This window comes from Terrapene carolina, unplaced genomic scaffold (genome assembly GCF_002925995.2).
Source record: "Terrapene carolina triunguis isolate 2854851 unplaced genomic scaffold, T_m_triunguis-2.0 Scaffold58, whole genome shotgun sequence".
NCBI lineage: Eukaryota > Metazoa > Chordata > Testudines > Emydidae > Terrapene > Terrapene triunguis.
The window spans coordinates 96091035-96116627 of NW_020664409.1; positions in this window are offsets into that span (position 1 = coordinate 96091035).

Sequence of the window (25593 nt, forward strand, 5' to 3'; positions counted from 1 at the left end):
AGCCTAGAGGACTTGGACACACACCTTCCATTAATTTTAAACACATTTTAATGGAAGACAGATGTCTAAATCTCCAAGACTGCTTTGAAGATCTCAGTGCACTGGATACTGATTCAGAAGGATGGCTACATTTGCTGTCTATCTAGAAGGTAACACTTTGCAGATCTAAATGAAAAAATGGATGAGATCTTGCAAGATCCAGGTCCATATCTGGATTCTTCAATTGTTCATGAGCAAAGATGTATCTGAGACCAGATTTTCATAATGGACTTGGGGCAGCTACATTTGGTCTCCATTTATGCTGTAGAAATTAGAGGTGTTTGGTCCCAAATTTTCTGGATCCAGCAAGACCCACATAGCAAGTATTTGTTTTTTTTTTCATTGCTCTTTCCAGAGGTGGTTTGGGGAGTAGGTATCAAGTCTTGGATTCTTCTGGTCAAGTAGGAGTGACAATATGGTTTGTCTATATTGAAAGTACAAATTGAGGTTTGAGACCATAAAATAGTGGAATCCAGCAAGCTCCAGGTATAGGACGTATGTCTTTACAGTGCTTTTGAGATAGAATGCATTGGGATCAAGATTTTCATAGTGGAGCTGGAACTGCTACACTTCTCCTCTAGTTAGATGGTAGAATTTTTGGGTTGGCATAATAAAACTAGTTGGGATCCAAGTTCTGGATAGACGTTTTTGCTCAGTTAGTAGCATGGTCTGGATTTTTGGTGTGCTAATGGCCAACTACGTTACTTTCTCTAGTTAGACAGTAGGGTTTGGGGTAGGGTGACCAGATAGCAAGTGTGAAAAATCAGAACAGGTAGTGGGGGTTATAGGTGCCTACACAAGACAAAGCCCTGAATATGTTGTTGGGAATGTCCCTATAAAATCGGGCATCTGGCCACCCTAATTTGTGGGCTGGGGTTAGAAATGGCTGATTGGCCATCTCTTGTAATGTAATTTGGTCCTGCTAGTGAAGGCAGGGGGCTGGACTCGATGACCTTTCAAGATCCCTTCCAGTTCTAGGAGATAGGATATCTCCATTAATTTTTTTTTTTAATTGCAAGTCTTGCTATATTTATTATTTTTCATTCAGTGCCAGCTTTTGGATTCCTGAGACTCTCAACCTTCACTTTAAAAAAAGGAAGAAAGGCTTGTAAATGTGACCTAAATTGACTCTTAAGAGTCAAAAACCATAAGGCAAATAAAAAGCATACAATTGTTTTGAATTCAATGATTTTAAGCCAATGTTGTGATTTTCGGGGTGGAGGGGCTGACTCATGATTTTTGAATGTGTGGGGTTTGCAATGCTTTAATTGACAGGATTCTGCAGGATGTAGGTACTTTTTTCAGAGACAGTGGAACCGAGAGGGCAGGGGGTGCTAGGGACCCTGCAATGGAAATATTGTGGGTGAATCCCTATGGGCAGGGGTGGGGAGGTAAGTGCAGAACCCAGAGGGGTGGAATGGGCCCAGGAACAAGTAGGAACCTCCAGGACTCTCCTTCCTTGCTCCCACCACCGAGTCTTAGTATGTCTCCTCACTCCCCTTTTTATCCCTTCACTGCCCCCCTCCCTCCATTCACAAGGAGCTTATGCCCTTATCTGTGTTTTGTTTTGTTTTTTCCCCCCAGTGCTATGTATGTCAGGATGCCCCAAAATCCAGATTATACCATTAAAGTAAGAGTGGCTACACTTCTTTTCTATTTCCACATTTGCAGGAATAAACTAAACTTCTATAACCACTTTATACTGGTACAAGTACATCCACATATGGGGAGGGGGGATTAACAGCTGGTTTCTAAACCAATATAGTTGGTACAAAAACTAAATCTAAGAGCTGATCTACAATTTGGGGCCCAAAATTATTAAGATTCAGATACTGGATTTGGGTTTTTGCAACATTTGTGCACAAGGGTACATCAGGGACCAGGATTTTTTGCTGCAGTAGGAAGGAGACCTAAACTTGTTCTCTATTCATGCCAGGGGATTTGGGACATGAAGGTCCAAATCTGGAGGGATCTAGCAGACTCCAAATGCAGGGTCGGCTACTATGGTGCTCATGCCCAGAGGTGTCAGGGTGCAGAGTTTTGCTGGTGCAGTAAGAGGGTCCCTGGCTACCGTCCAATCCAGGCCGGGACTGCTGCAGCTGAATGGGCATACCGTGTGCAGCTATGAAGAGCTTAAGGGGGGAGTGGAGTGGACTTGTTCAGGAAGGCCATTCACAGTTTCTCAGAACAGCTGGGCGATGGGAAAGGGTGGGAGTCCTTCAGTGGTGACTCCTGTTCTGCCATTTAATGTGCACAGGAAAGACCTCTGGCTGTTAGTTCTGTGACTGACTGGTTCATTCTAAGATGACATTATCTCTGCTGAGTTTCTTGCCAACACAGCAAGGTGCCTATCAGCTTGTGTACAGCAAAAACACAGATTTCCTTTCAATCTCATACTTTCGCATATTTTTAAGGTGTCAATAAAACTCCCATTTTGAAGAAGAAAAAGAACAGCCAGATATATTGTCTATTCAGGCATTAGACTTTGGGAGTTTGGGGCCAACATTTGGCTGGATCCAACGTGATCTAAGTGCTGGATGTGGGTTTTCCTGGCACTCCTGCTCTGGGATGCTCCAGGATGAGGGGGTTGTTAGTGCAGTGAGAGCAGCTGGGTCTGTTCTCTGCTTTCATGGTACAGCTTTGGGGTCCCGAATTGGCAGGATCCGTCAGCTCCAGCTATGGCCTTTCCCTCCTGTTCCTTTGCACGTCCCCGGTGCTGGAGGCGGAGGCAGTAATCAGTCCGCTCCGCCTAAGGCTGCAGCCTGCGGGGCAGGATCAGCTGCTGGGGGCAGTGACGTCACAGAGCCTCTTGCCAGCGCAACGTTCTATTGAGGCGAGCGCGGAGCGCGTGCTCCTGCGAGCACATGGGCAGCAGGCTGAGCTTCTTGCTGCAAAGCGGCCGCGTTCGGAAGCCCTTTTTTGCACCGCTCTGGAATGGATTTTATGGTGGGAAACAGCCTGAAATTGCCAGTAAGTTTGCACTAGTTAGGATTTCGTTGGGACTCCTTCTTGCAATCCAGGGAGAGATGCGCAGTGAGTTGCTAAGGTTGAAATAAATGGGGGGTGGGGAGGGGGGAGGGGAGGATGTTTGTTTTGTTTTGTTTTAAATATATACCTAAACTAATCGCACTCCTAAGTTGCCAGGGTGTTTGCAGGTTTCGTGGGGTCATCGCATTCTTTGTGCCAAGAGATAATTCCTCGGTTTTAAAGCACTTGGTGAAAGATGGACTAAAAATAGAAATTTGGAAACAGAAAGTGCAGATGCAGCAAGAAACGATCAGGATTGTTTTTAAACATACAAAATCACCATAATAAGATCGGTAATGTTTGGGGTGTAGATTGCATTGAAATGACAAGGCTTGATTTGCCCATCCCCCATCTCCCTACCGCCCCCCCCCCGCCTTGTTCAGATTACAGTATTTTCCAAATACATGATAGCTAGAGAGAGAAATCAATGCACGCAAACTCCCTCTTTTACTTTTGTAGCTGTGCAACTTTTACATTTTGTTTTACATTTGAGTCAGGGGAGTGGTGTGTCTGAGTTTAAAGTGTGCATGTTTTAGTAGATTGTTGATTTGCTTTCTCTACCAGTTACATTTATGCAGGCTGTTGTTCGGTCAAAGTGCAGATTTGTATTAGGAGCGATTTTAGTATTGCTTCTATACGTTTTATATTAAGTATTCAGATTCTAGCCTGCAGATCTGGAATGTCGGTGCTCATACCATCTTTAATATGAGCAATTGAATTTTGCTGGATGGTGCTTCTTCAGGGCCCTGTAACTAAATGGACAGGGAAAATACTTTATAGCCTCTTAAAGGACATTTTTCCAAAGGGGCTCATTTCTCCAGAGCCATGGCAATGCATGTTTTTATAAGGCCGCGTATTAAATGTGTGTGCATGCATATTTAGAGATCTTTGTAGATACAACATATAAAGTGTTTAAACTATTGTGTAATTGGTAAATGAAATAACATCTTAGAAGAGCAGCATGGTGAAGAATCACAGAATGAGATTTGAGAGTCTTAGTAAAGCCTTTTTTTTTTTTTTTTTATTTTATTTTAATCATGTTCGTATCGACAAGTTTAGACATGTTCACTTGTCCATATTTATGGTCAGGTACAATGAGTAATTCGTGCTTACGGATGTAAAAGGTCCATCAGTTCCTCTTAATGAATACATCCCCATTTAAAAAAAATATTTTAAAGCCATAGCTCATTTGAATTATGTGTCTTTGGGGTATATATTACAATAAATTAGCCACCACTATCTGTATGTTTAATGTCATATGTAAAATGTGCATATCCTATGGTTTCTAGAATGTGAGGATATTGTTTTCCTCCTATAATGTCCCATCTAGCTGACATCACCATGATGCACTGCATTTCTGCTTGGCGATGAAAGTTATAAATATTTTGTAACATTTTATATATTTTTAGAACAGCCGGGCTTAAAAATATTGAAGTGACCTGTAGAAATTGATGCAGTCGATGTTTATTATTCAGGGTACTGTTATAAAGCATCATATGCAGTGTTGCTTTCCCCCGTGCATTGTTTATATTATTTTATTAAACATTTAAATGAGGCCGAGCATGTTAAGGCCACATTGTGCTAGTAGATGATTGCTCCTGCCCCAAAGAGCTTCAAAGGATTTTGTTTTGCATTTGTCCTTATACCACAATAGTACTCCAGCACATACAGCGCACTGTCATTGAAACAAAAATATTGTGCATAATTTAAAACAAAATGTTCTGTTTGTATTTATTTCTCAGACCTTTTCTGTATTTTCCCCCGTGGGTGCATCCCCCCGCCCTCCCCCAGTGTTTGCACGTATAAAACCAGTGTAGAGACCAGGCCATATACTGGTATAATATCCGTTATGGATGCAGGTTTTTTTAAAATTTATTTTATCACTAATATAGTTGTATAAGTACAACCCGGAGCCTATATGTGTGCTTATAATGGTATAGGTGATTCCTTTGCCGGAATAAAATGTACTGAAACATGTCTGTAGTTGCTGTATTGCTTTGACTAGGACAGGATAGTTAAAGTGGTACAACGTTTTGGTGTTTTAGACCAGGCTTAAATTGTTTGCCATAACTCTGTCAAATCCACATGCTGATGTCTTTATGATGCCTGGGGAAACTCGGTAGCAGAGAAACTCAGTCCTCCTCCTGTTGAAGTCAATGGCCAACCTCTTTTGATTTCAGTGACCTAGGCTCCTGAATCCGCACCTACTTAACTGAAGCAGTTTCTACTTTAAAATAAAAGACTAGTTTTTTGTATGAACGTGTCTCACTTGCATAGGTGTTAACCGCTTTATAAAATGGTTGTGGATGATGTCTCCTACGATGCAGTTGAATCATGGGGTTCTGTTATAATTCATTCTCTTTCTTTTTGTAACCTAGGCATAGCCCTCAATCAAATTAAGGCCCCGAGATTTCAGATTTAAACACACATTTAAATCTTTGCAGGATTAGGGTCATATCTCTTTTGAAGGACACTCCCTTCACACCCATCGAAGAGGAGCTGTGTACACAGGTCTGGGTGGTGTATTGCAGTAATTTTACTGGTGGAATTCCTGGAAGGGAAGGCCACAAAGAATGTGAACCAAGGTTAGCAATAATTAATATTCTCTGCACTTCTAAAGCACCGTCCAGACAAATATGTCAGATGGTTTACACCACTATTTGTTTACAATGACCTTTTTCTTAAAACTTCTCAAGTTGTTCTAGCACCAGTGTAGCTTCACTGGAAAGAGCAAGAGTGGGAGTTGTCGTGTAGCTAAATTGCGGTATCCACCAGGGTTTTTTCGACTGGATATGTAGATCTTCTCTGAATAGAATTAGACAACACAGTAGTAAACATGCTGGCTTGCTTTCATGGGATGCCGTGTCTGGAACCTGGAGCAATTCTGGGAGTTTGACCTCTGCTCCCACAATCCCTCTGGGTGTGCGGGAGTCATCCTAGAGGATTGTTCAGTCACCCACAATGCACCACAGTTTGGAGTGGTGCCAGGAATTCTGGGATTCATTACCATAGGTCGCTGTTGCTAATGTGATTGAATGCAGCACTAGTGTGGATGAGATGCTGAACAGCAAGTCCACTAAACACAAATAGGAATACCACATGAGGATGGACTGAATCATGTTTGCATGAGTTGATTCAAGTAACACAAGTTATGCCTATCCTACATTTAATTCAATTATATATATCTCTTATTCCAGTAGTGTTCCCACTGTTAGCACTGTGGGACTGTGTGGGTAGTTGTGCATCAGTGAGAAATACTGAGAAAGCACAGTGAAGATCTTGATGTTTTTTGCGCTGGGTAAGGGATAATAGCATGTTACAAGATTATTCTTTGTGAAATAAGCAGAGTGCAGTACAAAATAGAAGCGAGGAAAATGCATTTCCTGATTGGGAAGCTATTGAACACTTAGAGCAACGGGCTACAGATTTGATTTTGGAAGTGTTTGTTCCAGTCCCTGGAAAAATCATTGAGCAGGTCCTCAAGGAATCAATTCTGATGCACTTGGAAGAGAGGAAAGTGATCAGGAACAGTCAGCATGGATTCACCAAGGGCAAGTCATGCCTGACTAACCTAATTGCCTTCTATCATGAGATAACTGGCTCCGTGGATGAGGAGAACGCAGTGGACGTGTTATTCCTTGACTTTAGCAAAGCTTTTGATATGGTCTCCCACAGTATTCTTACTGGCACGTTAAAGAAGTATGGACTGGATGAATGGACTATAAGGTGGATAGAAAGCTGGCTAAATTGTCGGGCTCAGTGGGTAGTGATCAATGGCTCCATGTCTAGTTGGCAGCCGGTATCAAGCGGAGTGCCCCAAGGGTCAGTCCTGCGGCCGGTTTTGTTCAGTATCTTCATTAATGATCTGGAGGATGGTGTGGACTGCACCCTCAGCAAGTTTGCAGATTACCACTCCTCCCAGTTTAGTGTCGATACGCTGGAGAGTAGGGATAGGATACAGCGGGACCTAGACAAATTAGAGATTGGGCCAAAAGAAATCTGATGAGGTTCAACAAAGACAAGTGCAGAGTCCTGCACTTAGTCTATAGCAGTGCATGGGATTCTTTTGTCCTAAGGACTGAATGGCTAGGCTGCAGTTCTGCAGAAAAGGACCTAGGGGTTACAGTGGACGAGAAGCTGGATATGAGTCGACAGTGTGCCCTTGTTGCCAAGAAGGCTAACGGCATTTTGGGCTGTATAAGTAGGGGCATTGCCAGCAGATCGAGGGATGTGATCATTCCCCTCTATTTGGCATTGGTGAGGCCTCATCTGGAGTACTGTGTCCAGTTTTGGGCCCCACACTATAAGAAGAATGTGGAAAAATTGGAAAGAGTCCAGCGGAGGGCAACAAAAATGATTAGGGGTCTGGAGCACATGACTTATGAGGAGAGGCTGAGGGGCCTGGGATTGTTTTGTCTGCAGAAGAGAAGAATGAGGGGGGATTTGATAGCTGCTTTCAACTACCTGAAAGGGGGTTCCAAAGAGGATGGAGCTCGGCTGTTCTGAGTGGTAGCAGATGACAGAACAAGGAGTAATGGTCTCAAGTTGCAATGGGGGAGATTTAGGTTAGATATTAGGAAAAACTTTTTCACTAGGAGGGTGGTGAAGCACTGGAATGGGTTACCTAGGGAAGTGGTGGAATCTCCTTCCTTAGAGGTTTTTAAGGTCAGGCTTGACAAAGCCCTGGCTGGGATGATTTAGTTGGGGATTGGTCCTGCTTTGAGCAGGGGGTTGGACTAGATGGCCTCCTGAGGTCCCTTCGAACCTTGATATTGTATGATTCTAAGATTTTATTGTCTGTCTCCTCCCTTGCCTCCTCCATGCCTTACAAAGAAATAACTGTTGTAGTTAGTGTACTTATGTATAGAACTGTATCAGGGCATTTAGTGCAGTGCCTACGGATATAGTTTTAGATGTGCAGCTATACTTGATTAATTTCTGCATGGAGATGGAGTGCTTGCAATGTACTTGTTGTTATTTACCCAGTTCAGTGGAGAAAGTGATCTTTTTGGCTTTATCACTACTGTAAGGTCAATGCAGCCTTCTTGGGGAAACCTTAAATTCTTTCACTTTGCAAATGCTGGTAGTCAATTAGGAGAGAACTTGCTGTGATCTGATTTTTCCTCCATTGTTGACAAGGTAACAGATGGAAAGAAAGCAGTTGAGTTGTTACATGCCGTATCACATCTCTGAGGTGGAGGATTTTCTGATGGTGCAAAGATTTGCAGAGCGGTAAATAACAATGAAGCGAGAGCAGTCATACAGAATAATCTGAAGCATTTGGCAAGCTGGGCCCATTTGAGAAAAAATGCATTTTAATACAGCCAAATGCAGGGTCTTACATCTAGGAACAGAGATTGCAGACAGTACCTACAGAATTAGGAGACTGTGTCCTGGAAAGCAGTGACTCTGGAAAGGATTCAGGAGTCATAGGGACAAGCAGCTCAACATGTGCTCCCAGTGCAATGTGGCAAAAAGGGGTAGTGTTAGTGCTGCCTGTGGCCTCATGCTGCAGCTGCTGGGACCTGGTGGGTCCCTGCTTGCATGGATGCCTCCCCGTGTTGGCAGCCTGTAAGCAGAAGAGAATTTGGTGTGGGGAGTATCTCCACACTTAGCTGCTGCCTCCTGGATTGCAAATCTGTGAGGATGTGGCACCACCTCCCAGCTCCACCCGGCACCACGCCCCTTCTGCTACAAGGGGTAGCACAGTTCAGCAATGCTGCCAGTGTGGATTGGCCCCAGTTGTGCCCACTGCAGAGAGCTATGTGTGTACAGCCTCCACATAGGAGAAGTGGTCCAGATGCACGTAGCTTTGCCCCACCGTTGCTCAGAGAACCCAGCAGTTCCGGCTCATAGAGATGAATGCTGCAAGGTGGTTGAATATGCATGCAACGTGCTGAGCACCCTCAGCTCCTGTTGAAGTCAGTGGGCGTGGAGGGAGTTCAGGGCTAATCTTATGTCCTGTAAATGAGCCTGCATATATTTAAGCATTTGTAAATTGGCTATAGCACAGCTGGTGTGTATTATTGCTTCCCCGCTAAAGGTTCAATCAGTATGAACGAGGCTTACCGACCAGTTCTTGGTTGCTCGCCAGAAAACCTGCAACATACATAATGCAGTCCTTAAAAAAACAAAACAAAACAAAACAACCTAGGTATTTTGGAGCTTTTCCTCTGCACAAAGCCTGCTTCGTCTGTTGTTATGGAAGTTGTGTAGTGAGAGGGAAGGAGGTGGGCAGGGTCTGGTTGGAATGGGGCAGTGCTGGAGCGAGTCAGCTGCTTCACACATCGTATTTATTTACGTTATCCTAGTGCCTGGCCATCCCGTTCCATTCCAGGACCGGGGCTGCGTTGTGCCAGGCACGGTACAAACAGAGAACAGAAGATAGTCCCTGCCCCGAAGATCTTACAGTCTGACGGCGGAGACAGTCTGACACGGGCATAGGACAGATAGGGGTGAGATCCTCATAATCAAAAGAGTAGGGGTGAGATCCTCAGCCCTGCTCTGGCCCCTTTACGACGGGTAATGGGCGGAGCAGCTAAAAGGCGCCTGAAAGCCCCATATCTGGTTGGGAGAGGATTTTCCTAGCACAGGCATTGTGGATAGTTGCCTTCCAAGGACTCCTGTCACAGACTTCTGCCTGGAGGCACGTAGAGGGCAGGGCTGGGGTGGGAAGGGTGTGGCCACATCAGCACTGTGGCGATTCCAGGCAGTGCTGTGGCCGTAGGCAGGCTGTCATGACTTAGACCCCCAGGACTATCTAAATTATGCTGAGTGACACCAGGATTGAAAGGGTGCAAAGGTGTCTTAAAGCTACCATAGCTTCCTTCTCCCTAATGGGCTGCATGTTTGAGACCCAGAACTTGTAAATTTCAATTGCTTCCCAGTTCTGGCACATAAAATTATACCCACCCTCATCTTCCCCACTGTCCAAGTGCGACAGTCAAACTTTTTAACTGGGTTTGTTCATCCCCATAGCCCCCTTCCACCTTATCCTGCCCTACAGGAATACAGTCAGCTTCATGCTTGGTCAACAGTCGTTGATAAGGGGTAATGACCCCTCCCCCCCCCCAGGCACGGTTACTCTAGGTCAGAGGTGGGCAAACTATGGGCCACATCCAGCCCGCGGGACCATCCTGCCTGGCCCTTGAGCTCCCGGCTGGGGAGGCTGTCCCCCGGCCCCTCCCCCGCAGTCATGGTGCTGCGTGGGCAGTGCTCTGGGCAGCGGGGTTGCGCACTCCTGCCGAGCAGAGTGGCAGCGTGTCTAGCTCCATCTGGGTGGTGCGGCTGCCAGACATGCTGTTCTGAGCGGCATGGTAAGGGGGCCGGGGGGTTGGATAAGGGGTGGGAGGTTCTGGCGGGCAGTCAGGGGACAGGGAGCATGGGCAGAGGTTCTGGGGGGTGGGGATTGGGATTGGATAGGTGTGGGAGTCCCGGGGGGCCTGTCAGGGGGCGGGGGTGTGGATAGGGGTCAGAGCAGTCAGAGGACTTGGAGCAGGGGAGTTGGATAGGGGGTGGGGTCCCCGGGGTGGTTAGGGGACAAGGAACAGGGGAGTATTGGATGGGTCGGGGGTTCTCAGGGGGGCAGTCAGGGGGTGGGAAGTGGGAGGGGTCGGATAGGGGGTGGGGGCCAAGCTGTATGGGGAGGCACAGCCTTCCTTACCTGGCCCTCCATGCAGTTTTGCAACCCCAATGTGGCCCTCCGGCCAAAAAGTTTGCCCACCCCTGCTCTAGGTAAAGCCCTAGTATAGAGGCAGTTATACTGGTATCGCTTACGCTGGTTGAAGGAACCAGTATAAACTGTACTGTAGTAAGCACACTTATACCAATATAACTGCTTCCACACTAGAAGGCTCTGGTGGGATAACTGTACCTGTATAGCTATACTGGCAAACCCTCTCTAGCATAGAGAGAGCCTAAGTCTGCGAGAGGGGGGGAACCCCTTACCTTCCCATCCTCTCTGTAGGTGTGCGCCTGGGAAACGTGAGTGTCTGTGGGCTGAAATAACTCTGCAGCTTCTGCCTGCAATGAGGGCAGCATCCTGCTGTCCTTCAGTGTCTTCCCACCCAGTTAACGTGATTGGCTAAGTGGATTTCCCACAAAGGGTGTTTTGGGAGATGAAGGTCTGAAGAGAGGTTTTTCCACCCTTTGAACTACTCTGGTTTATGATGCCGATGCACTCTTCAGGTAGCCATAAGTGCTTGGGATCAAGGCCTTCTTGGATCCTAATTCTGTAGTCGAAGTCTGGGCCAGCCATAGCATTGCTAACTAAGTTTTATCAGGGTCCCTATTTGGTGTCTTTCTGAAAGCCCTAGATGCTGGGATCAAGCGATAACTGAAAGCTGAGATTTTCAAGCTTTTAAAAACAGAAAGTTTCTAGGCCTCATGGTTGTGAAGAAAAGCTTGAAAAGAGTGAGTGCTCGTTAGAGGCTCAGAAAGCAAAAACGAAAACAAAACACAAAACCACACCAATCAAAACCCATCAAACCCTACATGGATTTTTTTTTAACATGTCAGGATTTTAAAAAAAGCTTACGATTTTTTGGGGCCTGACTCATTCTTTTAATGCTTAGAAGTGGCGATGCTGCAGCTGTCTCTCTGGAAGCAGCAACAACAAAACAAAACACTATAGTGCACACACAATTCTCCCCATGGGAGAGAGTCTGGACCAAGTCACTTAATGCAGAAGGCCCTCCGATACTACAGTGATGAGAGGAATATAAGAACTTGTATAGAATAGAACAGACTGTCTTTCCAGGCATTTAGAAGCTTCTGAGAGACTGCTATAAACGTCTCACAATCTGTACCTGCTGCTATTGAACTTCCAAGTTCCTTAAGGTTTGCTTCAAACTTTCTAAGCTGCTATAGAATTTAAACTCCAAATAAATCCACACTTACATTTTGGTGGTTCATAGATTCATTGTTTAGAATACATTAAATCTTGTATTAATCAACAGTTCCTAATCTTAATCTTAATTGTATTGTAATAATAACCATAATGTAGCAAAATCCTGGGTAATTCATAGACAAATCTTTGAGTTAGAGTTGCTGTTGTAAATAGCCAATATTTTACTTGCTTAAAAACATTCGTCATTTAAAAAAAAAAACTAAACGAACTCCCTGTAAATGTCTCAGGAAAGAGCTAAGTTTCCAACACCAGCTTCCACTTGTGGGGAATAAGAGTTTCTAGCCCTCACAGTTATGATGAAAAGCTTGAAAACATGAACCCCAATGGCTCAAAAACCAGGAAGCACATAAAGAGAACCTAAAATATATTATTATTATTTATTTATCAAAGACTTGTGGTTTTTAAACCAGTCTCATAATTTTTTGGGAGGGCTTGGCCCATGAATTTTCAACACTTTGGGTAGGCATACTGGCAGTAGTAAATAAATAACAAAAAGGCTTCTAAAGTGAGAGATGTGTTGAGGGGAAGAACATTTATCACTTTATATGAATAAACATCATGGCCTTGTCTTCGCTAGGACAAACATTGCATTTTTAACACATTAACTAATATGTTTAAAATCCTAATGTAGGCAAGCTGCCTTGTTTACACTAGGATTGAAATCTTGGCTCCACTGAAGTACAAAACGCCCATTGACATAAGTGGGGCAGGATTTTAACATGTTAGTTAACCTGTTAATACATCTTTTTTCGGAGCATAGTCATGGCCTGTAACACAGGTTGGCTTTAATGCACTCAGTGGGTATTGTCGTTAACTCCTTCCGTACAACGCTGATGATACTTTGCACTTGTATTGTATTTTCCAAACCTGGCTGTCAAAGTACTCTACTAATTCTAATTAATTAAGCTTCTCTGTACTTCTGTGTGATAGACAGACATTATTATCCATAATTTACAGTTGAGGAAGCTGAAGAATTGCGCAATTAAAGACAATTTTTTCAGATGTTCCCTGTCTTGGGTACCCAGCTTGAGACAACAAACATCTGCCTTTCAGAAGCAGGTGTGAGGGGGCAGTATGGTTCAATAGGTAGGGTACTAAGATGGGAATTGGGAGATTTTGGGCTTATTCCTGGCTCTGCTACTGACCTGGTTTGTGACCTTGGGCAAGTCACTTCACATGTTTGTGCCTCTTTTGTGTGTTGTTTGTTTTGTCTGTTAAGACTGTAAACACTTCAGGGAAGGGACCGTCTCCTGCTGTATATTTGTGCAATGCCTAGCATAATGGAGCCTCCAGGCACCACTAGAATACAGACAATTAGCAGTAAAAAGTGTTGAGTGCCTGTAACTCCGGATGAAGTCAGAGTGCTGAGTTAGCACCGCTGAAGATAGAGTTGTAGGTGTCTCAAGTTGGACACTCAGTAACTGACATGTCAAGAATTAGGGGATGCTTTTGAAAGTTTTGATCCAAAAGTGACCAGCCAATATTGAACAAGTCTGGAAAAAAACAGAAATAAAATGTTGTTGTCCTCAGTTCCTGTCCTCTGTTCAAGTGGAACTTCCTCTAGATTTATACTAAAGGTTTGGATTTGATTCGTGTCCTACATAACACAAGGTACTAACTCTCCCCATAAAGGTAATATTAGTTTTTTGGGTGAGGTGGGGTTGAGAGGTAGGTTTGCTTGAATTTTATACTTTTTCTTTACAAAGAGAAATTTATTCAATAAAACTCATTGATTTGTTAAAGGTAACTTATTTACGCTGAACATAGCCATTTTTTCAGAGTGGTTTATAACCTATCATACATTAGCATGTCAGAGCATAGTACTGTAGATTTAGGCTGGAATTTTCAGTAAGTTGAGTGCCTAACTCCCTTGGTCTTCTTTGGAAATCCCACCCTGAATAGCTTAAGGGTTTGTGTTTGGGGACTTTATTTTGCATAATGCCCTCAGTTACCTGGGATAAATATTTCCTCAGATGAATCTGGAAGCAGGATAATAATACATAGGTAGCACTTCATATCCAATTACACTTCAACACTACCTTGTGAGGTAAGCAGGTATTATCCCTGTTTTTACAGAAGGGGGAGGGGAGTAAAGTGCAGACCTACCATGTAACCTGTCAAAGGTCTCACAGGCTATATCTATGCTGAGCTCTGTCTTTAAAATTCTCCCTGCTACAGCTCCCCTGATGGTAGCCACTTTAGGAGCCCTAGAGTAGACAAGGCGCTGGCATTTTTACTTGTCCCTGCTCAGACAGCAACTCTAGGCAACATGCAGGGTGACGTGCCCCCGCTACGCTTGTGCTCCCACTATTGCGACCGTGGAGGAATGTTAAGAAAAAGCAGAGACGGTTAATACGAGATCGCATTAGAGACAAGATTAGAATCCAGAACTTCTGTCTCCCAGGGCTATGCTCTCTCCATTATTATGCATGGCACAAGGTCTAGACTAGGTCTATTTTAGGCATCTCTAAGGTGTGACAAAGCATGAAAGCCTGTGCCGAGCTCCTCTTACCACTAACGTCTTCAAATAGAATATTAGAGGATTCTGGTGCCCATAAATAATTGACATGCTTCAGGGTTGAACTCATGCAGCTGCTTTATTATTGAAGAACTTGAGAGGCTGAGCAGGCCAACACAGAGACCGTTCCTGACCCCTCTCTGCTGAAGCAGGACTGCTCCCGAGTTTACTGATAACCAGCTATTTGCTGGGCATGGCAAAAAATGCCAGAATTTTAGTTGAAGGAGGAGGGAAAGTCACGACCCACACACTATCTTTATGAATTGCTTGTCCTGGGGAATTAAGAAGAATTGAAAGTCTTTTATTTTAAAATAAAAATGGTTTTAAACCTTTGAACAACAATAGTCTCAAATAATGTAAACCCTGTCCTCCATTGCGCTGGACTTACAGGCCAAGATTTTCAAAAATGATGAGTGCTCTTGGGGTTCCTTATTTTGAGACCCCTGAAAGGGGAACTGATTTTCAGAAAGTGCTGAGCCCCTGTGCTCGGAAAACCGGGTCCCTTTAGGGTATCTCCAGTTGAGCACCCAAAGTCGGTAGTCACTTGTGAAAATCTCAGCCTGAGGGGTTGGGTCTGGTGCCATTGAAGTCAATGGGAGCTGTGCCATTGAAGTTAGGGGCCATATAGCTCTTGTCTCGACTAGGGTAAGAGGTGTACTTTAAAAACGTTAGCTAAGGCAGGTTGGATCCTAACACATTAGCTGGTTTAGGTGAGCTCATCTCAACCAGCTAATATGTTAAAAGCTTAACTTGCCTTATCTATTCTACGGTTATAAACATTTTATATCTTTTATCCTCCTGGGGACAAGCCAACGGATCCAAATGTGTAACAATTCATGTCGTATTCTTCAGTATCTAGCTCAGGGGTGGCCAACCTGTGGCTCGGGAGCCACATGCGGCTCTTCAGAAGTTAATATGCGGCTCCTTGTATAGGCACTGACTCCGGGGCTGGAGCTACAGGCACCAACTTTCCAATGTGCTAGGGGGTGCTCACTGCTCAACTCCTGGCTCTGCCACAGGCCCTGCCCCCACTCCACCCCTTCCTGCCCCCTCACCTGAACCGGCCATGCCCTTGCTCCTTCTCTCCTCCCCCAGAACCTCCTGCACGCCACGAAACAGCTGATCGGGAGGTGCGGGAGGGGGCACTGAGCGGTGGGTGGGAGGCGGAGCTGATTGGGGGCTGCTGATGTATTACTGTGGCTCTTTAGCAATGTACATTGGTAAATTTTGGCTCCTTTTCAGGCTCAGGTTGGCCACCCCCGGTCTAGCTGGTCTGGGTGTTAAGTAGAAAGATATGCTATAAAAAAATAAAACTGAAGTCAAGACTGTGGTGAAGATAACATCCTGGCTAGTTAAGGGTTGTTTGGGGTGCCTGCATGTGTGTGGTGGTTCTGATGTGGATTACTACTTATTTTTTGTTATTTCAGAAACAAATCTTTATGCCATCCCATTAAAGCGGCAAAGCTGAGAATAGGGAATTTGTGGGTCTTGTGTCTGTGTTGGGCAGATCACCCACTTCCCTTTGAAGCCAGGTTTTAAGAGGTGACCCACAGGGTGGATTTGATTTAAATCAAATTGATTTCAATCACTAGTCAGGAAGACTCGATTTTAATTATGGATTTCTACATAAAAGTGCATTCTTGTTGGTTGTTATAACCTTAATACTTATTCTTCACAACTCAGAGATAGATGCAGGCTTCATTTTTAGAAGGTATGCACTATACATTTTTAAAGTGATTTCGTTTGAAAACTTTTCAGATTAGTTGTTCAGCTATATCAGAAGATGAATGATTGCTTGGTTATTTCATTTACCAAAGGTAATTGAGGCAGATAGTTCACCTCCCAATGACTTCATAAATATCTCCAATTCAACAGGTTAATCATTAATATTTGGAGGATTTTCTTGCCATGCTGTATTAGGAGGAGAACATCACCAGACAGACATTTAAATTGTTTTATTTAACTAAAACAACAACGTTATGTATTCTGGATTTTTTTCTTCAACAGCAAACATAATATTTTAACAAAACAAGCATATGAATTTTTGAATTTACTTATAAACATTCAAGTTTTTTTTTAAAATCAGGCTTTTTTTGTTAAAATTGTTTAACTAAAATAGTTAAATGAAATATTAAAAACAAAACAAATTAAATTGACTATGTCAGCTAGGTCAACATGAGAAACTTAAAATATTGGCTTCTGCAGCTAACTCAGCCGTCTTCATCTTAATTTTCCTGTTTGTTCATAATCTGGAAAAGAAAAACAAGTTTTCCTGCTTTTTCAGGTCCCAAACAATTTTTCAATTTAGAATGAATTAGTCCAAAGGAAGAAAACATTCTTTCTACACCAGCAGAAGAAGCTGTTAAAAGTGAGATTATCACTTCAGCAGTCTCTGAATCCAAGTGCTTAAGTGACTTCCACCAGTTCACTGGTGTGACTGTCTTTAAAACATCATCAGCAAACATATATTTCTTGAATGGTTCACTCTTAGCTCTGAAGATCATTATAGTTGGCATTATGAAGGGATGATTGCTGGATGTCCATGTCATAGCCAACTCCTCTTCTTCAGCAGTTCAGGTTTGACCCTGGTACTGAGTATTGAGAATATTTGCAAGAAAATGAGCTGGAGATAGTGCTTGTCCCATTTGTTTTTTTTTAATGTTTGTAATTTAACTTTGTCATTGCATATTTCTCTTTTTAAGATCTCACTTAGTTCCTTCCAAATGTCAACAGCGTCAGCAATAAAATAGCTATTTCCCTGCAGTTTGTTCAAGGCTACAGAAATAGGCTTCAGGGTACTCAGCATGTGTTCAACATTTCTCTTAAGCCCAATGTTGAGAACTTTGGCTGTGACAGTGCCATCTATTTTTTCACAGTTTTGTTCACAAACTGTCATCAGATTAGGCCAGGTCTTTTATAGTGTTCAAAACAGTCCACTACTGAGTTCCATTGCATGTCTTGTGTGAGAGTTAGCTTGGTTCCTCACAGTTTTTTTCAGAGTAGCTGCTGCAAAGTGGTTATTATGGAAGTATTTTGCAATTTCAACAACATTAGCCTTTATTTGTGGAACACTGAAGTCTTTGGCTAGGAGGTGCATCAAATGAGCACTGCAACCGTATGTTATTAGCTTGGGACTCTCTTCTAAATAATTTCTTCTCATCTTGGATACATTTGCAGCATTGTCTGTGACCAAGCTGCGTACTAGACATTTGCATTTTTTCATAGTTATATGTTTTACTGCTACTTCTTGTAAGTATTCTGCTGTGTGCGCATTTCCTGATGTATCAGTTGTTTCTGTAGATGTAAGCAGAGTCAGGATGAGCTCTACCCTGACATCTGGTGGTGAATTATGGCGAGCGTGGAAAAGAACTCCAGGGGCTGATCTTGTTTGCATAGGCACACCCACTCGCCTGGCAGGAAACACAGCAACTGAAAGTGGTTACTTTGGCTGGTGTGGGATCCCCAGTTTCTCTATTATTGGGGCAGGAAGAATAAAGTTTTGTTACCCTGATTCTGTGAATCAAGGCCAGTGGAACTGTTGTATGACAGAAGGACTGAGTGAGTCCTTCACCATTACCTAAGTAGCACTTGCTTGACAAGGGGCATGGGTTACAAAACCCAGTGAATTGAGAGAGGATGGGGACAGGTATTTGTACCTGATGGTATGGGCCCCCTCTGAGGGTCCGAAACACCAATTGCACCACCTCCTCTCTCCACTGTGGAATGTCAGAGCTAACTTTGATTCCCTTAGGAGTCTAGTTACAGGCTGCTGAGCTGAATTCACTTTGGGCCAATGGTGCACCAGCACTGGGGCTCCCCTACTATACTATGAGCTGAAATCGCTAAGAGCTGAAATCACAAAAGAGCTAATGTTATTAAGAGCTGAGATCACTGAGGCTATGTTAACTAGTGGGGGAGCCTGAAGCTATATTGCTCAGCAGCTGGCGGAGCAATTTGTGGGGACGACTGGAGGAGCAGCGAGCGGCGTGGAGCCTTGCGGGGCCGGTTGGAGTGGCCCAAGGAACGGCGAGCGGAGCTGTTTGCAGGGACGGCTGGAACGGCTCACAGGTCGGTGAGCGGAGCGGAGCAGCTTGTAGAGCGGAGCAGTTCGTGGGATGGCAGGAAAGTGGACTGGCTCATGGTAAAGGCTGCGGCGGAACCCCCACGGAGAAACAGACGGCTGGCCAGCCTCGGATCACGTAAGGTGCCCCTTAACACCCTGCGTGCCCCCCCCCCCTTACTCTGGGGCTGCACTGACCAGGGGCAGAGACTTTGGGGGTTGTTGGACTTTTGGGACTTTGGGTGGTTGCTGGACCCCAGAGACTTTGGGGATGTTGGACTTTGGGGACTCTGGGTGATTTTTGGTTTGCTGGATTCAAGAACCAAAGGGAAAGGACACAGCCCAATTTGCTGGGGTGGGTTTTGCTCATGGTTTGTGTTATGAATCCTGTTTGTGGTGTTTTTCCAATTTTATGCTGATGTCGTTTACCTCATGTTATTAAACATTTTCTGCTACACTCAGACTCCGTGCTTGCGAGAGGGGAAGTATTGCCTCTTAGAGGTACCCAGGGGGGTGGTATGTAATTGTCCCAGGTCACTGGGTGGGGGCTCGAGCCGGTTTTGCATTGTGTTATTGAAACGGAACCCCTAGATACAGAACCCGGCCCTTGTTGCTGCCAACTTAGATGGGCAGAAGGGTTACATAAGGAAGACATTCCCTTCTTCAGTTGTCACACAAGCACATACAACAGGATCATTGTGGACATTGCTCCACCCATCAAGACTCAGGTTAACAATTTCACCCTCTAGACCTTTTGCACAGTGCTCAATTTCTCTTTCGTACACTTTATTCAGCAATTTGCCTGCGACATCTGCTCTGTTGGGTGGACTGTATCCTGGTCTTAATGACTGAACCATGTTAATGAAGTGTGGGTTCTCAGTCATACGGAAAGGAGAGTTTGTTGCATAAACAAACCGGACAATTTTTTCATCAATTATCTCTTTTTGTAATCTGCTGGTTCTTATCACAAACTTATTTATGGTTGTTTCTGGATGACAGAGATTATTTTTTTTCTTTTTGCTACAGGTGATATACTGTGGCTATGTGACATACGTGATGTGACTGAAACACTATCATTGGCAGATAACTCTGGCACTATGGAAAATTATGGTGATCTTGAAGGTGGATAGTCTTCAGAATCCTGTATGTTAAGGATGGTTTCTCCTAAACAAAATAAGTCAATGCAGTTATTTAATTATTATTACCATACTGCTCATTTAGTATTACTCATTGCATTCACTGACACTCAGTACTACTTTAAAGGTGAAATTGTAAAAGGAAGATCTGCCTCTGTCAGCTATTTATTTTTTATCACAACTGCATCTAAAATGATAGTACCATAGAGTAACAACTATATTTTTTGCTTAAACATGAGAATTCAAGAATAGTCCAGAAGGAAGACAGGCAGTCCTTAAGAAAGAAGTATGAAATAAAAAAGTTTACCAACCTGAAGATCCTGCATGTTCAGACATGTTCCTTTCATCATCTTCAACGCAGCTTCCTCCTGAGAAGGAACACTTCTCATGATGTAGTTTCATTTGGGCAACCAGGCCTTGCATTTCTTTGTTGCACTGTTTGCATTTTGCACGTATGCCTGTCTTACCCACAGGTAGAGGAACTTCATTAAAATATTCCCAAAGTGGGTCTCTTTTATGGCCTGCTGCCATTATAGGTTTTCTCTTCTAGTGAGAGAATGGTATGGTAGATCTCAAATCAATGAAGGCTACATTCAGAAAGACCTCAAGAGTTCTGGAACATGCTGCTCAAACAGTTTCACTTTTGTTTTTATTGCCTGTCCCTCCCTTCTCACGTTTATCTCCAGACTTCTCCTTGTCCAGATCTATTCTGCCCCCAACAATCTTCTATTCATTGAACTTTTTGAAACTGCACTTTTAGAGAGATTGACTCTGTGTACACCAATTTGCAGAGGGACAATAGGGTTGAGGTCTGTTTCTCACCTCTATATATAATTTATTTATTTATTTATTTAAAAACATTTTTGCTGTTAACAAGCATGTTGTCTCTGGAGACACAAATCCACAGTTTGAAAACTGCAAAACTAAGCATCTCAGATGGTATCTTCTAGACTGAGCACTGAGTCCCATTGGGTAGATAGAAAGATTAACCTAAATAATCTATACAGAAGCCCCTGGAACCCCATAAGATTGGGTCCCTAATCCATGAACTATTGGAACTCATTTACAAAACTTTTCTTAAACATTACATGACTATATTGTCTCATACTATAGAATTAGAATTTATAATCCCGATTCCATGATGAGATATCTTTGAGCTATAATGTATCTGATCTAAAACTAACTTTAGATAGGTTTTTTCCTCAAAAAGCATTGTATCAAAAAAAATCCAATTTTTTTGATTTAAAAAAAAATTGATTTTTATTCACCCTGGGTGACCAGCTGTGGGTTGATCCTCTGTCATCTGTGGCAAGGTGGTCTTACTTCCCTTGGCTTCCAGTCTCCAGGCATCTTCCTCAGTTTCCACCCTCTGGTCAACCTGCCTTGTTGCCTTGCACTCCCCTAGCTGTCTTTTAGCCATCTGTTGTTTCTTGTCTTACGTTGAGATTGTAAGCTCTGTGGGGGCAAGGTTCTGTGTTCGTACAGAACCTAGCACGTTGGGGTCCTACCTACTATCGTAACAATAATAATTCTTAGTATTATTATCAATAACAGTCTCCCTGGATCACAAAGACAGCATAGCCCTCTGGCTAAGTCCTCACAGAGCCACACGCTATTTCCACCCTTACAGGGCAGTAGTTCCTCTTCTGCATTTGTGTAGGGCCAGGAGAGGAGAACTTGCTCCCACCTTGCTGGAAATCCCAGCTGGACTCAAGAATGAGTGCCAGGTCCCTTCTGCATCCTGCCGCACTATCCTGCCCACGCTAGGGATGGAAAATATTAACCGGTTAACCGATAAATGTTAGTCTTACCATTAATATGTTGTAGTTAACGTTTAAAACAGATTGGTAAAATAGTTTTGCGATATTGTAATTCCTAATGTGCACATTTAAAAACGCCGCAGCAGTACCGGGGGGAGGGGAAGGGGGCGCTGGAGCTTGCAGCGCTCTCGCAGCTCGGGGCACCGCTGTGGGCAGCCCGGCACCACCACCCCAGCTCTGCTTTTCTTGCAGCTGGCTGCAGGGGTGGGTCTGTCCGGGAGCTACTGGATCTGCTGGAACACTTGGATCTGCCCAGGCACTGCTGCTCTCCCGGCAGCGAGCTGCCAAACTAGCTGCACTGGGCAGTGCCTAATAACTGGGAGAGCGAGTGGCGGGGGGATCAGAGCAAGATGTGCAGCTCCACCAGCCATGCACATGCAAACAATCCCCCAGCCCACTGTACTCCACCTCCGAGGAGAGACAGCAGGGTGCCCCCCAGCCCCCAAGCCAGGGGTAGATTGTGAACTTGTTAACGATTAAACGGTTAAGTGGTATAATTTGAATAGTTTAAACGGGTACTTTTAAAAACGATATTTACACCCCTAGTCCATGCTGTGTCTTGCTGGCAGTATCTCTCCATCCTGTCTCTTTGGCTGACCCAGGCCTTTACTGGCTCTGTTCCACCAGCCTGGATGGCTGTTTTCCAGGCCTGCTACTGTGGAGAGACCAGCCCTTGGTCATATCTCCATTCCACTTCTCTCACCAAGCCATAGGCCCCTTCCTTTGCTAAGCGCATTCAGTCACATGCCCCCAAAAAATCCCTCCTGCGTACAACATTTACTGGGGTTCCCCACTGTTAAAAGTCAACCCCTCAGAGGCCTAAGCTCACAGCACTCACACTTAAAGGGCCCTGCACAATCCCTTTTGGTATCTTTTAGTATTATTTGTACTACAATAACACCACAGAGCCAACTGAAATTGTGGCTGCATTGTGCTAGGAGCTGTTATAAGAGACGGTCCCTGACCAGAAGAGTTTACTCTCTCCAGAGAGTAGACGGAGAGGAGAATTATCACCTCTGTTTTGCAGAGGGGGGAAACTGAGGCACAGGGAGACTAAGCAACTTGCCCAGAGTTACATAGGAAGCCTCTGGCAAAGCTGGGAACTGAACTCAGGGTCTCTTGTGCCCCAGGCTAGCACCTTAACCACAAAGCCATCCTTCCTAACTTTTTTCTTTAAACTAAAAAGCCAGTCTTTGCACTATGACAAAGGGAGGAAACGAGTGCTATTTTCCCCCTGGTCTCTCCTATTCCTCCTTCCTTACTATGTATCTTCCTTCTCCATGCATCATAATAAAGTCCGGAAGGTCCTTGTGCCCAGTAATCCTACACTGATTCAGCACCTGTTCATGCCAGCAGGCCCCAGTTCATTTTATGAGCTGATACACAAAGCGCAGGGATTACTTAACTGACATGCAGCCTTCTCTGGGGTGGATCGTGGTGGTAGTTTAACAGGGAACAGCGTTGCTGCACAAGTCTTTGGTAGAGGAAATTAAGTAACGTTGGAACCTGTTTAAACTACAGCAGGGAGAATTTATGGAGGCAGAATGTAATTTTCAGCAGGGCTTGAAAACTTTCTCTCATGCCTATTAGGCCTTAGTCTTCAGGCTGGTCTGCGCACAGTTTTTGCATTGATTTAACTACATAAGTTTTGGGGAGGGGAATGTAGTTGAATCAGTGCAACCCTCCCAGTGCGAACACTCTCTGCTCCATGGTCCCACTCACCTGCTGCAAATTAGAGCTCACCCTGGTTGAGTAGGTTTTGCAAGCTCGGATTATCAGAATTGAAATGTGGTCTAGGAGGCCAGGGTTAATAGCCTAGTGTTTGTGTCACAAGCCATGAGCTCTAGTAAATGGGTAGGACCTTATTGCAGAAACCTCCTCCTCTACTCACAGCTGGCTTTTCCTGTAGCCTGCGCGCCAAGCATATGTTCCTGCAGCACAGGGTCCCGGCCATCAGCTTTTCTGTGGCTGGCTTTGATGGCAGCGCAGCTTGGTGAAAGCCTGTGTCTTCTGGCTCAGTTTTGTAGCTGATTCTCATTTCCAAAGGGATTTGGCTGTGGCATTGCTGCCCATGTGAGACTGAGCAGAGTTCAATCATTCCAGCATGGCGTGGATTTCGACTGTGCTTAGCAAGTGATTTCAGAGGGGAATTTTTCACGCTTGTTTATTTGGTAAGTAAACCGGTTCCTTTGTGTTTTAATAACAGTCAGAACCAGTTGAGCAATCACAATACCTGTAAGAATGAGCCCTGGGTTCTGCAAATAGATAATGTTAGTTCTGGCACTGCTCTCCCCCTCTGTTCCTGGCTGTATCAGGCTCGGGAGAGTGAGTGAGCCTGTTGAACGGCTTCGTCTGAGCAACCTTTTTCCAAGAACCCCCAGTGCAACAGTTTCCATGCTGGGAAACTTACTCATTCCAGGCCCCTGTGCACAGACTAGGCAGCTGTTTCCAGAATGTTTGCCGTGTGCAAGTCCCAGCGCTGCTGCCTCAGACCACGGAGCTCAGAGGTCATTTAAGTTGAGCTCTGAACAAATGCAGATGCATCCGCACAGTGTGAATTTTCATTTTGGATAGTCATTTCTTCTTGGCTGGTGTATTCTGGTCACTATTTAAAGAGATACCATCAAGGTAAAACACTTCCCTGTGCTACTAGGAATATGTGAAATTCCTTGCAGGGAAATTAATTGTTAGGGTTGCTGGAAACAATTTGTATAGAGGGGTGCTGAGAACCACTGAACCGAAGCGTAAACCCTGTGTATAATGGAAACCACTTCAAGCCAGGGGATACGGCAGCACCCCTAGTTCCAGCACCTATGAATGTAAGCATCCAATGTACTTTTCACCCACTATTCTGTTTCTGAGCGTTACAAGCATTCCTCACATGGGCCACTTTCCGGGCAGTGTTCTGGGATACCCTCACCACTCCAGTGGTGAAGGGGATATTTTGATCTCCAGGGCTGTTCAGTCTTTGGTGTTTGGGTTGCATCTGTCATTAGCTGTTAGTGCCAATTGCTATGGGGGTTTTCTGTTTTAAAGACGTATGGGGCTGATTCTGTTCCGTGCAAAGTCAGTGGGAGTTTAGTCACTGACTTCATTTGGAGTAATAATGGGCTTACTTTTCTAACAGGAACTGGGCCTAGAACAGCACATGGTAATGCTGTCTGTAGACATTAGAAACTGGAACGCAGAGTTGTATTGTGCCATTCTATCTTTTTTTTTTTTTTTTAAATGACCTTTACACTGAAATTTGTAGGGAGCTTTGATTATTGCTTTATGGCCCAATGTGGCGCATCATGGTTTCCAAGCATGACTTTAAAATGATGATTCCTGTGCTGGCCTGGCAAACTGTGTTAGGAGGAACTGTGTTTAAAAACTGGCTCTGCTAATGCAGATTGATCACTAGCCTGCGGAGGTGATTGTTCCAGCTAGGAAAGCTTGCGCTGCTACTGTTCCTGCTCTGTGGGTTTAGGAACATAGACTCATAGACTTTAAGGCCAGAAGGGACCATCATGATCTTCTAGTCTGACCTCCTGCACATTGCAGGCCACGGACCCTTACTCACCCACTCCTGTACTAGACCCATAACCTCTGGCTGAGTTACTGAAGTCCTCAAATCATGATTTAAAGACTTCATGTTACAGAGAATTCACCATTTACATTAGTTTAAACTTGCAGGTGACCTGTGTACTATGCCGCAGAGGTAAGTGAAACTCCCCAGGGTCTTTACTAATCTGACCCGGGGGGAGGGGAGGGATTCTTTCCTGACCCCAAATATGGTAATCAGTTAGACCCTGTGCATGTGGGTGAAACCCACCAAGCCAGACATCTGGGAAAGAATTCTCTGTAGTAATTCAGAACCCTTCTCAACTAGTGTCCCATCACCAGCCATTGGAGATATTTGCGGTTCGCAATTGCAGATCGGCTACATGCCATTGCAGGCAGTTTCCTCATAAACTTAGCAAGCTCAGTCTTGAAACAAGTTAGGTGTTTTGCCCCCACTGCTCTCCTTGGAAGGCTATTCCAGAACTTCACTTCTCTGATGGTTAGAACCCTCCACCTAATTTCAAGCCTAAACTTGTTCATGG